Source organism: Hordeum vulgare, chromosome 4H, assembly GCF_904849725.1.
Source record: "Hordeum vulgare subsp. vulgare chromosome 4H, MorexV3_pseudomolecules_assembly, whole genome shotgun sequence".
NCBI lineage: Eukaryota > Viridiplantae > Streptophyta > Magnoliopsida > Poales > Poaceae > Hordeum > Hordeum vulgare.
In genome coordinates, this window is record NC_058521.1 from 178,889,887 (window position 1) to 178,902,965 (window position 13,079).

Sequence of the window (13,079 nt, forward strand, 5' to 3'; positions counted from 1 at the left end):
TAACTGTATTGTGTCCATCTTGGTAGATCGTGTTGTTGATACACGTTGCAGTGCCTAGTGCATTTAGGATTTGTGCTTGACAAGTACCCTATTAGTTTATTTCCGCATTAGGTTAAACCAAATCCGAAGAAGTTTTTTAAATAGCCTATTCACCCCCCCCCCTCTAGGGGTCATCGAGGTATTTTCACAGCGGGACCCTTTAGAAAGTAGGCAGCAAAGTTGACATAGCTCGCTAGGGGCACATTGGCAGACTCCAGCTCATAAGCGATGTCACGGAGCAAGTCATCAGCATCAAGAGGCTGAGTTGAGTTGTGGTAGATCGCAGGGTTGAGGCGGCATAAGTCTTGCAGTGTCACGCCTTGCTGCTGATTCATGTATGGCCTTTGGAACTGGTCCATGAGCCCTTGCATAAACTGGCGGTGCAGTTCAAACTGTTGGATCATCCCCGCCATATATTTAGGAGGCGGGGGTGGTGCATTGTTGGCGGGGCCACTCGGGCAGCCAGCTGGTCTAATTATCTTGCTAAATATGTAACAGGGGTAGTTTAGCATAATGTAATTGCAAAGGCACTGTAGGCATTCATGAAGTAATCAAGCATGACAAAAGGGAAATGAGATAGATACTTCGTAGTAGTTGAGTTCAACATACAGACCCATACATAAGTTCGATTACAGACCATCGATTACAAATTCGAAATTTGGCGATAACCTGGACGCATTAGACGATAACCTGGACTCACTAGGCAGCACGCAGGCACACGGTGGAGGGATACAACAACAAGACATAGCGATAAGGCTACATCAACGTCAGACAGAATGGCTAAATCCACGTAGCTAACGGTGACCTCGGTAGGAGAACCTAGGAGCAGGATTCTGCATCCCGTGGTGACTCATGTGCTCGTACCGCATTGACTCGGATAGCAGAGGTCCAAGTGGAGGGGTACGACCTCCAACAGCAAGCCACTCAAGACCTGGTGGTAGCTCTGTCCTGCACGGCTGGAGGATGAACGTAGGGTGGATCCTCACGTTGACTACTGGTTGCACTTGTGTCAACGCGTCCAAAGACGGGTACGTGTGGCGTACAACTCCACAGTCTGAGCTCGGAAGGCACGATCCAGCGCCTCAGTGTACCGCACCAGAACTCATGGGTCATAGCGACACGTCACGTAGGGGGCACACACAACGACGTAGGACATGTCGTTGCGCTCCTGAACGCGAGCAGTGTAGGCAGTGAGATCAGATCCAGTCTCATACCCAACAGGAACCTACGGGATGTATCTGAAGGCAGTCCCCTCCAGGAAAGGGTGCGCTCCACGGAGGCGGGTGATAGCGATATAGGCCGCATCATGGATGGCCATATCGATCGACAACCCAACACCACAGAAGGTGTGCAGCTCGCGGATGGAGATGTCTGTCTGATCGAAGATGCAAACCTCAGCCTCGTACTGGTACTGGTTGAACTAACGGAAGTCCTCGTACATAGTGTACTCGGGGTACCAGCGATATCCTAGACTGGTCAAGAGGTCGACCAAAATGGTCGGGAACCCAGTCGCCTCAACAGCTAGTGTGAGGCGTACGCGCTGCCTTGCGGGACACATCTGAAAATTAAGATTTAAGGATGTCAAATGACAGTGTGTGTAACATATTATCAGAATAACAACAGTAGATAATCCAGCTCTCCGGGTGAATGTGATTACGAGAACCTAATGTTAGAGTTAGCAAAAATATTTAACCCGAAAGAGAAGAGAGAGTAGAACCCAGAGTATACAAAAGGAGTAAAAGATACTAATGTGACCCGATTGAGATGTGGGTCCGTAAGCCACAACAACAAAGTTAGTAAGTTTTTCAAGTACTAGACTCAACTTCGGCCAAGGAGTTGGAAAGGAGGCTACCTACAGGAAGTTGGCTCTGATACCAACTTGTGACACCCTCAATTCGATCGTACGCTAACCATACACGCAAATGCATACGACCAAGCTCAAGGACTCACGGGAAGATATCACAACACAACTCTAGACACAAATAAAAATATGCAAGCTTCACATTACAAGCCAGGGGGGTCGAGGGCTAGAATATAGAAGCTCGATAAACACACGAGACAACGGAAGCAACAAATATCTGAGTACACACATGAAAGATGAGGTTCCTTAGAGAAGGCTAGCACAAAAGATACAATGATCAAACGAGGCGAGGCCTCCTACCTGGGAGCCTCCTAACTACTCCTAGTCTTCAACGGCCTCCAGGTAGTAGTAGGCACCGTCGGGGTAGCAGTCGTCGTCGGCGGGATACGCCATCTCCTCGGCTCCATCATCTGGTCGCAACAAGGATCAAAGGGAAAAGGGGGGAGCAAAGGTGAGTACTCATCCAAAGTACTCACAAGACTAACATCAGAACTATGCTAAGTGTGCATCAGTATCAAGGGAAGGGGTTATATGTGGACTGACTGCAACAATGCGAGAAAAGAGAGAGAAGTCCTAGTCCTATTGAAGACTAGCATCTTCAAGGGTCTTGCAGCAATAGACGAGAGTAGAACATGTAACACAATTAATAGTCATATTGTTGCAGCAATATTAATTAAAGTCACGCCTAGAGATTCTTCCTCGACTCCCTGCGAGGAAGCGATCCCGGAGCAAACGTTCCAATTAACTAACAGTTGAAGTTTTATAAGATCGGGTCACAACTCCAAGCCGTCATGTAACCGTCGACACGGCTATCCGAATAGTTAATTTTCATCCCTACAGGGGTGCACCACATATTCCCCGTCACACTCGATAAACTCTGGTCGGACACACTTTCCTGGGTCATGCCCGCCTCGGAACATCGACACGTCGCAGCCCCACCTAAACTCAAAGAGGTCAGCCCACCGGTCTAAATCCTAAGCGCACGGGGTTCATGGGCCCCTCACCCATTGTGCTCCCGCAGGTTGCGTGGGCGACCGATGTCAGTCCTGGTACCTCTTATACAAGAACGGTGATAATCGAGACCACTCGGGAGCGCGTTGCTCTATTGCTGATGTCTTAAGAGATTCGGCTGGTGCCACGACGTCGAGTACCCATAACTTCTCCCACGTAGACGGTTAGTGCGAATAAGGTCTCTGACCAACCCAGATTAAATACCCAAATCCATTAACATTTTAATTAACTCATCGAAACATCCACGTGGGAATCCACCCACCTAACACTTATTCATCAATGTTCCCACTAACACGTTCAAGTAAGTATGTGGTTATAACATCAGGGGGATCTGAGGTATCACCCTCGTTGGATTCCGAACGATGTAACCGTCAAGGTGGCCAGGGAGGAATCACCCTCGATGGGCCACACTTGATGGTTTATACGACAGAGTCGTTATCGGAAGTGGTGAACGAGGAATCACCCTCCGAGAACCACCGTCGGTCAACTACACTACAACACTAACATCGGAGTACGTAACGAGGTGTCACCCTCGGTACTCGATAGTAGTTGTGCATCGTCGTACAACTAAGGGGGTGTGAGTGCTGTGTCGGGTCTTGGCTCGTCGACCAGGGATCGAGACTTGACGATAAAGTTGGGGCAACTCGACTAAGGGTGAGAGGGGATGGCTGCTCCACCTATAGTAAACAGTTTAGATTGCGGTACAGTAAAGTAGTAGTTCATCAAAAATAGGCTATGCATCAGAATAGGATCTATCTACAACAGTAGAAAAATTCTAATGCAAGCATGAGGGAGAAAGAAATAGGCGATATAGGGATGATCAAGGGGGTTTGCTTGCCTTGTTGCTCTGCGACAAAGGGCTGGTCGTCAGGAGGGTAGTCGTACCGGGCAGCAGCGTCAGTCTTGGGGTCTACCGGTAAGAAGAGGGGGGTAATAAATAACAGAAACATGTGCAACACGATGCATGACATGGCAATATGCAGGGCTAGGCATGCACTAACGCAGTAACATCCGTCATAGACGGATCGGGAAAATATCAGAAGATATTTCCTGGGTCTCTGGCTACTACCACACACACGAAACAGATGGAAAAGTTCCGTGTTCGCTATGCTAGGGACGCATGACACACGAACGGATAGCGTATCCGGGTTCGTCTCATTTTTATGATCAACTTTCATGTTCAAATTATTTTCATTTGACCTATGATTTATTTTATATATTTTTTAATATTCAGAAATTAAAATAGATTATTTTAATTCAATAAATGCATTTATGACATCAGCGGTCAACAGGATCTGTTGACTGGTCAAATATGACTAGTGGGTCCCATACGTCATAGGCACATTTATTATTTAATTTAATTAGTAGTTACACAAATTAATAAGTGGGATGGGACCCACCTGTCATACTCACAACTTCAATTTAGTTTAATTTGATTTAATTAAATGTAATAAATTGAGGGGGGGTCCCACATGTCATTCGTGTAATTAATTTAACAAGATTAATCAGCTAGAGTATAACCAAAGGTTAATTAAATTAAATAATTAAATTATTAAATCATAATTTTATTAGCTGTTTATTTTATTTTTCTATTATATTTTTATTACTATTTTCGCTTTAAGGGCTCGGGCCCACTTGTCATTCGGTGGGTGGGGGTTAGCCCCAAAGCAACTAATCACACAAAGGGGACTAATCCCCGTGGATCGATAGGGAACAACCCCGAGGCCAGCCCGAAGCCAGCCGGGGCATGGTCAAGGAGTGATTGGTGGCTGTGGGGAGGCCATGGTGGGGCGGTGCACGGTTGGGGACGCGTGGGAGTGGCCGGAGGTGCAGCGACCGGTGGCCGGAGGGGAACTAGGGCAAGCACGATGGGCCGGGGCGGTGGGGCTCGCCGGAGCGTGGGAGGCGTCGGACCGTGGGGAGAGGAGGAGAGGAGGAGGGAGCTCACAACCGGTGTAGGGAAGGGGGGTCGGCGAGGCTCGGGGTAGCCGTTGGGGAGGGGGTGGAGAGGACCGACGACGAGGTGAGGAGGCCGGCCGGAGGTGGTCGGCGGCCGGGCACCGGCGGCGGCCAGGCGAGGTCGGGGTCGTGGGGTGTGGCGCGAGCCCGTGGTGCTCCTGGGGGCTGAGGGGGAAATGAGGGGGGGTTAGGTGAGATCTAGGGTTTGGGGAGAGTGGTGGGGTCTTTATACCCCAAGGGGTAGGGTGGGCCGGTCGGCTGGGGTGGGCGGGTGGACTAGTTGGGCCAGGGGAGCTGGGGCTTTTCTTTGTTTTTTGTCTTTCTTTTTTGTATTTTTTTAATATTTTGTTTATTTATTTCCTTTTAAACACTTTACAAAAATGTGGTTTGTTCACCAATATTAATCATGATTTATTTGCTTCAACTTGAACATTTTAGTATTGATATTTGAAAACTTCTATTGTTTTACTCTATTTTAAGTTTATTTTGAATCGGTTTTGAACTAACGCGAGATTAACAAGAGTAATTGTGGTGACATGGCATAATTAGCATAGGATTATTGTAGCTTAATTATAGAGATCACTGTAGCAAAAGATGAGGATGTCACAAACTTAATCAAGATATTGTGACATGATCAATGGAATGCTTGCATGTAGCATTATTACGTAACAAAATATTGTTCGCTAAATAAGGATCTATGAACTATGCAGGCACCCTTAGTGATCTCTGCACCGTTGATCCCATGAGAGTCAAAATACAATTAGTTTTTTTAATTTACAACCTTGTATGGAGAAGTTTATCAAAGTTTGTGAAGTACTTACAACATCAAGCATTTGACAAGAGTGGTAGCTTTCTCATGGAAGTTAAAGAAGAGATGAAAATCATTGAATTCCACATTGATGGTACCCTCACAGTGATTGAAATGCCTACTGTCATACTGCACTTGCAGAATGTTAGTATATTGTCCTTCTAACATTCTGTCCATGCAATATTTATGTAACTTGTGACAAGTGGAATCGCACTCCTTATAATATTCGTCAACAAGAAATGGTTGGCCATGCTTGTACTTGCATGCTTAACATGGGTCTTCATCGGCCATGCCATGTTCTGCTCAAAGAGTCTTTGTAGTAGGATGCTCTGGTTCTCATCCCTCCCTTTTTCCGTCATGTGTAACAAAAAGTTGTCAATTTTACGAGGAAGCTAAATATAAATGTAGCAATCTTTGTAGTACAGGATGCACATCGGCAGTGTTTGAATGAGATCAAATTAATAGTGATAGGTATGTACATTCTGATGTGAAACATGCCAATTTGTTAAAAACTGTTGCTCTTGCATCCTGTTATTTCGCTAAGTGTGAGAATCTATTTATTTCAGATTGCCATGTTGTTTTGATGCTATTCATGTTTCTGTGCATAATTAGAATTTGCTCATGTTGAATGAAATGAAGTGCATCATGTCTACTACCACGCTGTAAATTTTCATGCCATGATAACTCTTATAGCATATAGTTTTCTTGTTGTCAATATGCCTTCACGTTAAAACAGTTTATGAAAAATTATTATTTTCACTAACTCCCTAAATTCTATGTTTTATAGTCATGTTGTGAGATTCCTACCATGTGACCCGAACAAATTTCTAACATATTATTACTGGTTTCAATTAAAATGGCACTCACAATCCTAGAACTGTGACAGTGTCTTAATCACATCCAGAATCAAAAAGCACAGAGGAAGTGTGTGAATCACACCTAATATAACAAATGATTTCTAACAACAAGAGTTAGGCTTACCTTGTTTGCACGTCCCAGAAAATTTCACGGATGGAAATTGATGTTGACCATGAACACGTAGGTTTTCAGCTACCCCGATGTGTTCCTTGGAAGTGATTGTCCTAGGTAGCTACAAGAGAAAGAAATTGCTCAAATCAGCTTACCGCTTTAAAATCCCCAATTCCAAACCAAAACCCTAAGCCTAGTTCAGACAGAGAGGAGAGAGACGAATACTTGAATGGTGAGAGATTCATCGTCAAAGATACAACTTGAGGGGTCCACTACATCACGACATCACAATGACGACATGCATTTGTCGGTATAAGCGTGCATTGCGGACTTTTTTGTCCCAAACTATACCCACACACAAATTGTTAGTGTTACCTAAGCTCGTTACACTCTATGTGTCTCTAAACCATCATCAGACCAACGACGTAATTTCTATCAGTAGATACAATCTTCACTGATAGTCTATGTGCCGTTTATTCATAGGGTAGAGAAAGTGTTGGGGTTGTTTGGTTAGGCCCACACAAAAAATAAGGCGACGAAAAAGAACGAAGCGCGCGACACGCAAAAGACCCAATTCCTAACACTAGTAGAAAAAGGGCCTTTTGTCCCGGTTCGTAAGGGCCTTCTGTCCCGGTTTTGGAACTGGGACTAAAAGGTCGTTACAAATGCCCTCGGCCTTTAGTCCCGGTTCTTACACCAACCGGGACAGATGGGCCTCCACGTGGATGCTGCGGCCAGGCCAGGTAGGGGGTCTTTAGTCCCGGTTGGTGACACCAACCGGGACCAAAAGGCATCCACGCGTGAGCACCTGGCTGAAGCTGAGGTTTTTTTGGAAGGGGCTGGTTTAGGGGTTAATTTAGGTTGTTATATACACCAACCAAGGACCATGCATGAGCAAGCACAAAAAAAATAAATTTATCTTTCATCCATGAGCATCCATGAGCATGCACGAAATTTCATCAGGCACACCACCATCATACTTAAAAGTGCAGTAGCAGTTCAACACTATCGTACTTAAAAGGTTTACACTATAAAGATTAAAGCTCCATCAGGTTCTTAAGATCTTCACTCCTGCTTCTTCACCTTCTCCTTCATCATCCTGATGCGCTTAGAGCGGCGAAGCCCCAGGAAAGACTGTGGGATGTACTCCTCTAACACAATTGGCATGGCCCTGTCGCCCAGCTGTGGGATCACCATCGCGAGGCCATCATCACTGCTACTTTTGCTGTAGCTAGAGTCGATGCTACTTTTGCTGTAGCCAGAGTCGCTGTTGCCGTAGACATAGCACCTGTCGCAGTACTCGCTGCTCCTGCTCCCATTGCCTTGCCAAATGCAAAAAAGTTTGTTTAAAAGTGGGTGTGAGACATAGCCTAATGGAGAGGAAGAAGCGACAGAGCGTACTGGCATCATCGTCGTCCTGGTAGCGCCTCCGACACATAGTCGTGTCGAACACCTTCACGGCGAACGTGGCATTGTCGTCATACCTGAAGACAAGGAAGCACCCGTGCTGCAGGTCGTAGGCACGGACGAACTGCTTCCAGCCACGATCTAGGTACATGCTTCCATCGGTGTCGAACACCACCTCCACGTCCCACGGCTTGCCAAGCCCGTTGTCGGCCTGCCTCAGCTTCATGTTCTCTGGCCGATGGTCGTCCAGAATCTTCACAAAATTGTCCGGCAGCACCTGCCTGCTGGAGGATTTCTCAAGTATAATCATGAAGAACTCCATCTCTGAAAAGCAGCAGAAGAGACCAATTACTACCCTTTACAACATTGTCAGTACTCGCTACTCCTGCTCCCATTGCCTTGCCAAATGCAAAAAAAAATTTAAAAAAAATGGGTGTGAGACATAGCCTAATGGAGAGGAAAATGGGTGTGAGACATAGCCTAATGGAGAGGAAGAAAAGACAGAGCGTACTGGTATCGTCGTCGTCCTGGTAGCGTCTCCGACACATAGTCGTGTCGAACACCTTCACGGCGAACGTGGCGTTGCCGTCGTACCTGAAGATAAGGAAGTACCGATGCCGCAGGTCGTAGGCACGGACGAACTGCTTCCAGCCACGATCTAGGTACATGCTTCCATGGTGTCGAACACCACCTCCACGTCCCACAGCTTGTGAAGCCCATTGCCGGCCTGCCTCAGCTTCATGTTCTATGGCCGATGGCCATCCAGCATCTTCACAAAATTGTCCGGCAGCACCTTCCTGCTGGAGGATTTATCAAGTATAATCGTGAAGAACTCCATCTCTGAAAAGCAACTAAAGAGACCAATTACTACCCTTTACAACATTGTCATACAACATTTACAGCAACATGATCATCAGTATTAGGTAGGACTTTTCTGCATAGTGCTCTCCAATTTGAGCATTCAAAGTAGGAGTACTTTTCCAATTTGAGCATTTAATAAGAAAAACCAAATCGTAAAATAAAGTAGTATTCAAATTAGCATGCATTCAATTATAAGAAAAACTACATCATCTCTTGTCATACATGTAGCATCACTAATACAGCTAGAACCGTAGCGCCCGACGGGTATTGTCGCGGGCGGTGGACACCCAAAGAGAAGGAACCATCACAGGATCATAGCTCGAGTGAGATCCCTAAAGAACCTGCCAGGTATTGTCGAACCTGCCCTCCAACGCAACCATGTAGCGACAGACGTGCTCGTCCTCCTCGCTGACACGGTGACGTACCACCTCCGCGGTGTCCGGAAGCCTCTGCACCGTCACTGGCCCATGCGACCGCCACCAAACAAGGATCGGGTCAACAACGGGTTGGCTCCTCACCAACCTACGCCCCCAGAAGGTAGCACCTCCCAATACTAGTCGGGCAGAGCCCTGTCCCGGACAGGGCCCTTCTGATCAAGCACGTGTCCTCTGTCGAGTCGACGACGAGGATGCGGGATAGGCATCGTAAAATGAACTAAAAAATAAACTAGTTCTATTAATTTTCTTGCTAAAAATAAACTACCTCTTATATCAGCGTGCTTCTAAAAATAAATAACAAATTTTCACATAACCACATCACAATATTTAGAAAGAGTGCTTGTTGACTATATGAGACAATTATGGTCCAATAGGCCATGGATTTTTCATGCTCTTTGCAAGTCAAGGATAAGACAATGATCTTGGTTATAGAAACAATAAAGTATAGGTATTGGTGAAGCTTCTAAAAACTGGACCATGGTCCTATAGGCCATGGATTTTTATGCTCTTTGCAAGTCAAGGATAAGACACTGATCTTGGTTATAGAAACAATAAAGTATAGGTATTGGTGAAGCTTCTAAAAACTGGACCGTAAACATGCATTTAGAAGTTGTTCTCATAGCCACAGGCTTTGCTTTATCTAGAGGAATGTACAATCTATAGTTGCATAATATTTTCTTTCATTTTCCTTTACTGAATTTAGCATCCTCATAACAGTTTACTATTAAGCGACTGTTCCCACCTCACACTAGAGTCTCAAAAGTTGGTTTATGGTTTTACAAATATACATATGCTCTTACTCGCTAATTAGAGTGCATCAGATGTAATATTCCAAAAGATATCACAATTCTTAAAGAACGGTGGGCGTGGTATTTTCCGTGTACATCAATATAGTTCCAATCATTTCTCTTATAAGAGTTGTGATATGCAAAATCAGTCCAAAATGACAATCTGACAAAGGTTGTTCCAGCGGGCAGCAGCTGAAACCTTTTGAGTTTGGTTGTGGCTCCATTTTGTTACATATTCTATTTTCTAGTTGATTCCTTTTTGGCCTGTACTAGAGTTGTGCTTACAAGAAGCTCATTTCATTGGGATATAAACGATATGGTATTGCCATTGTTGCGGTCAGATTTGGAGACATGGTTATGGACAATAAAGATTTTTATTTGCTTACTTGCGTTTCCTACCACATTTTGGTTTATGCATGACTTTTACCGCTTGCATGTGGTGGCCAGAGCGGTAGGTGGGATTCTATTTTTTCACTACATTCAGATGGACATCCGCATATTTAAGCATGGATTCAGTTTGCTTCTGAATGTGCACAAATGGTATTAATACCTACACAAAGCTACGTGTTACTAATGAGCAACATATTACTTTTTTAATAAAACTGTTGTTTGTTGAATAAATAGCACATTATCTTGAAATTCTTCCACAAAATTGTATTGTGATGCATAAGTACAACAATATTTAGATTTATGTTATGTGGTTGTACTTGTAATAAATGGCTTGATCAATAAAGTATTTAAACCCAATTCTAATTATCTATATATTTTTAGGTAAACCGTTTGAAACTATTAAAAGATATCTACCCTTCACTATGTTTATCCCTATCACAAGCATCTTTCTGCTCATATCCGTAGGAGGTGCTTTTCTTACTAGCAAGCTGAATGTAGAACACTTTTAGTTTAGTACTTTTTTCTTTAACCGTGTTATTTTCCTCCAGGTCTCTTTTTTGTAGTAAGTAGGTTGGGAAAATATCAAGTGCTACCATCCTTGGGATCCTTCTCATGTTTCAAAATTTCTGTAATATATATATATATATGAATGTTTACAAGGAGTGTTATGGGTAAACAATCAACATGAGCTATCTGAAAACAATCAACATGTGAGTTAGATTCTCTTTAGTACTAGGCCACCATTGCACTGCGGAGAGGTGGATCAACACTCATGGTACTATTTTTGTTAATTTGAACATCATTTTTTTATATTTGTACCCACTAACGAGTGCATATGCATTTTTTATCTTACAGTCCTAGAGGATCAAGACGTATACAATTAGAAAGGAGATGATGAGCATTATATACTACTCCCTGCAATCCAATGTAAGTGTCGCGGTTTTGAGCTCAGGTTCAATCTTAGTTCAAAACAGCAACACTTATTATGGATTGGAGGGAGTATCATACCGGTACATATGTCACAACGTACTTGTACTCAGTTAATCATGTATTGTGCACTAGAAGATCTTGAAAAACAATTTTGTGAGCAAAAGTTAAGTAGTAACCTTATATTTGTATGCATATCAGAAACAAGATTTATAATCTTTATCTCGAGTTGTAAATAAATTATTTTATCCATCCAGTTTCGGTATGATCATACATTGATGAAACTAAAAATTCTTTTAGCCATCCAGTTTCGGCGACGCGCGGGCATTAAACTAGTCAAAAATTAAAATCAATAAATCAAAAAAAAAACAGAGCCGTGGCGGCGGGGGCTCAATTCGGGGGCGGCCGGGGCGATGGCGTGGGCGGCGAGGGCGACGGCGACGGCGGCGGGGGGCAGAGGGCAAGGGCGACGGTGACCGGGCGACGGCTCGAGGGCGGCGGAGGGCGAGGGCGAGGGCGGTGGGCAGCGAGGGCGACGACGACGGGCGGCGAGGGGCGGAGGGCAACGGCGACGTCGACGGCGACGGGGGCAGCCTGGTGGCGCCGTGGATGAGCTCGAGGCGTCATCGGGCGGGGGGCAATGGTGGCGATACCAATCTGAAAATTTCAAGTGCTGGCTTATATAGCAAAGGCCTTTGGTCCCGGTTGGTGCCACCAACCGAGACCAAAGGCCTCTTTTCAGCAGCCCAACGGGCGGGAAACAAAGACCTTTGGTCCCGGTTAGTGGCACCAACCGCGACTAAAGGGGGCATTAGTCTCGGTTGGAGCCACCAACCGGGACCAAAGGTCTCTTTTCAGCAGCCCGAAGGGCGGGAAGCAGAGGCCTTTGGTCCTAGTTGGAGCCACAAACCGGGACTAAAGGCATGTGCGTGCCACAGCCGCGGTGCGGTTGGATGTTTAGTCCCACCTCGCCAAGCGAAGGGCTCCCGAACCTGTTTATAAGCTCCGCCGCGGCTGCAACATCGAGCTCGAATTTAAAGACAAAATTCAACCTAAATTTAAAGTGCTAGTTAGCTTAACTTGCTAACTAGGACTTTGAATTTGGGTTGAATTTTCTCTATAAATTCGCATCTATTTTTTTAATTTTTTTCCATTATTTTTGTTTTGTTTTCTGCTTTTTTTTCTTTTTTTCTACTTACAACTAAATTTTTGTTTTTTGGCACCAACCGGGACCAAAGGCCATGTGCTGGCTCGGTGCGGTGGTATGTTTAATTATTTTTTCTAGTTTTTTTTTACTTTCTTTTTTGTTTCTAATTACTTATTTATTTTCTTTTATGATAATTCTTTTTGCTATGAAAGTTTGTAACAAAATTCTAATTACTTATTTATTTTCTTTTATGATAATTCTTTTTGCTATGGAAGTTTGTAACAAAATTCTAATTACTTATTTATTTTCTTTTATGATAATTCTTTTTGCTATTAAAGTTTGTAACAAAATTCTAATTACTTATTTATTTTTCTTTTATGATAATTCTTTTTGCTATTAAAGTTTGTAACAAAATTCTAATTACTTATTTATTTTCTTTTATGATAATTCTTTTAGTCCGGACTTCTTATTTTAT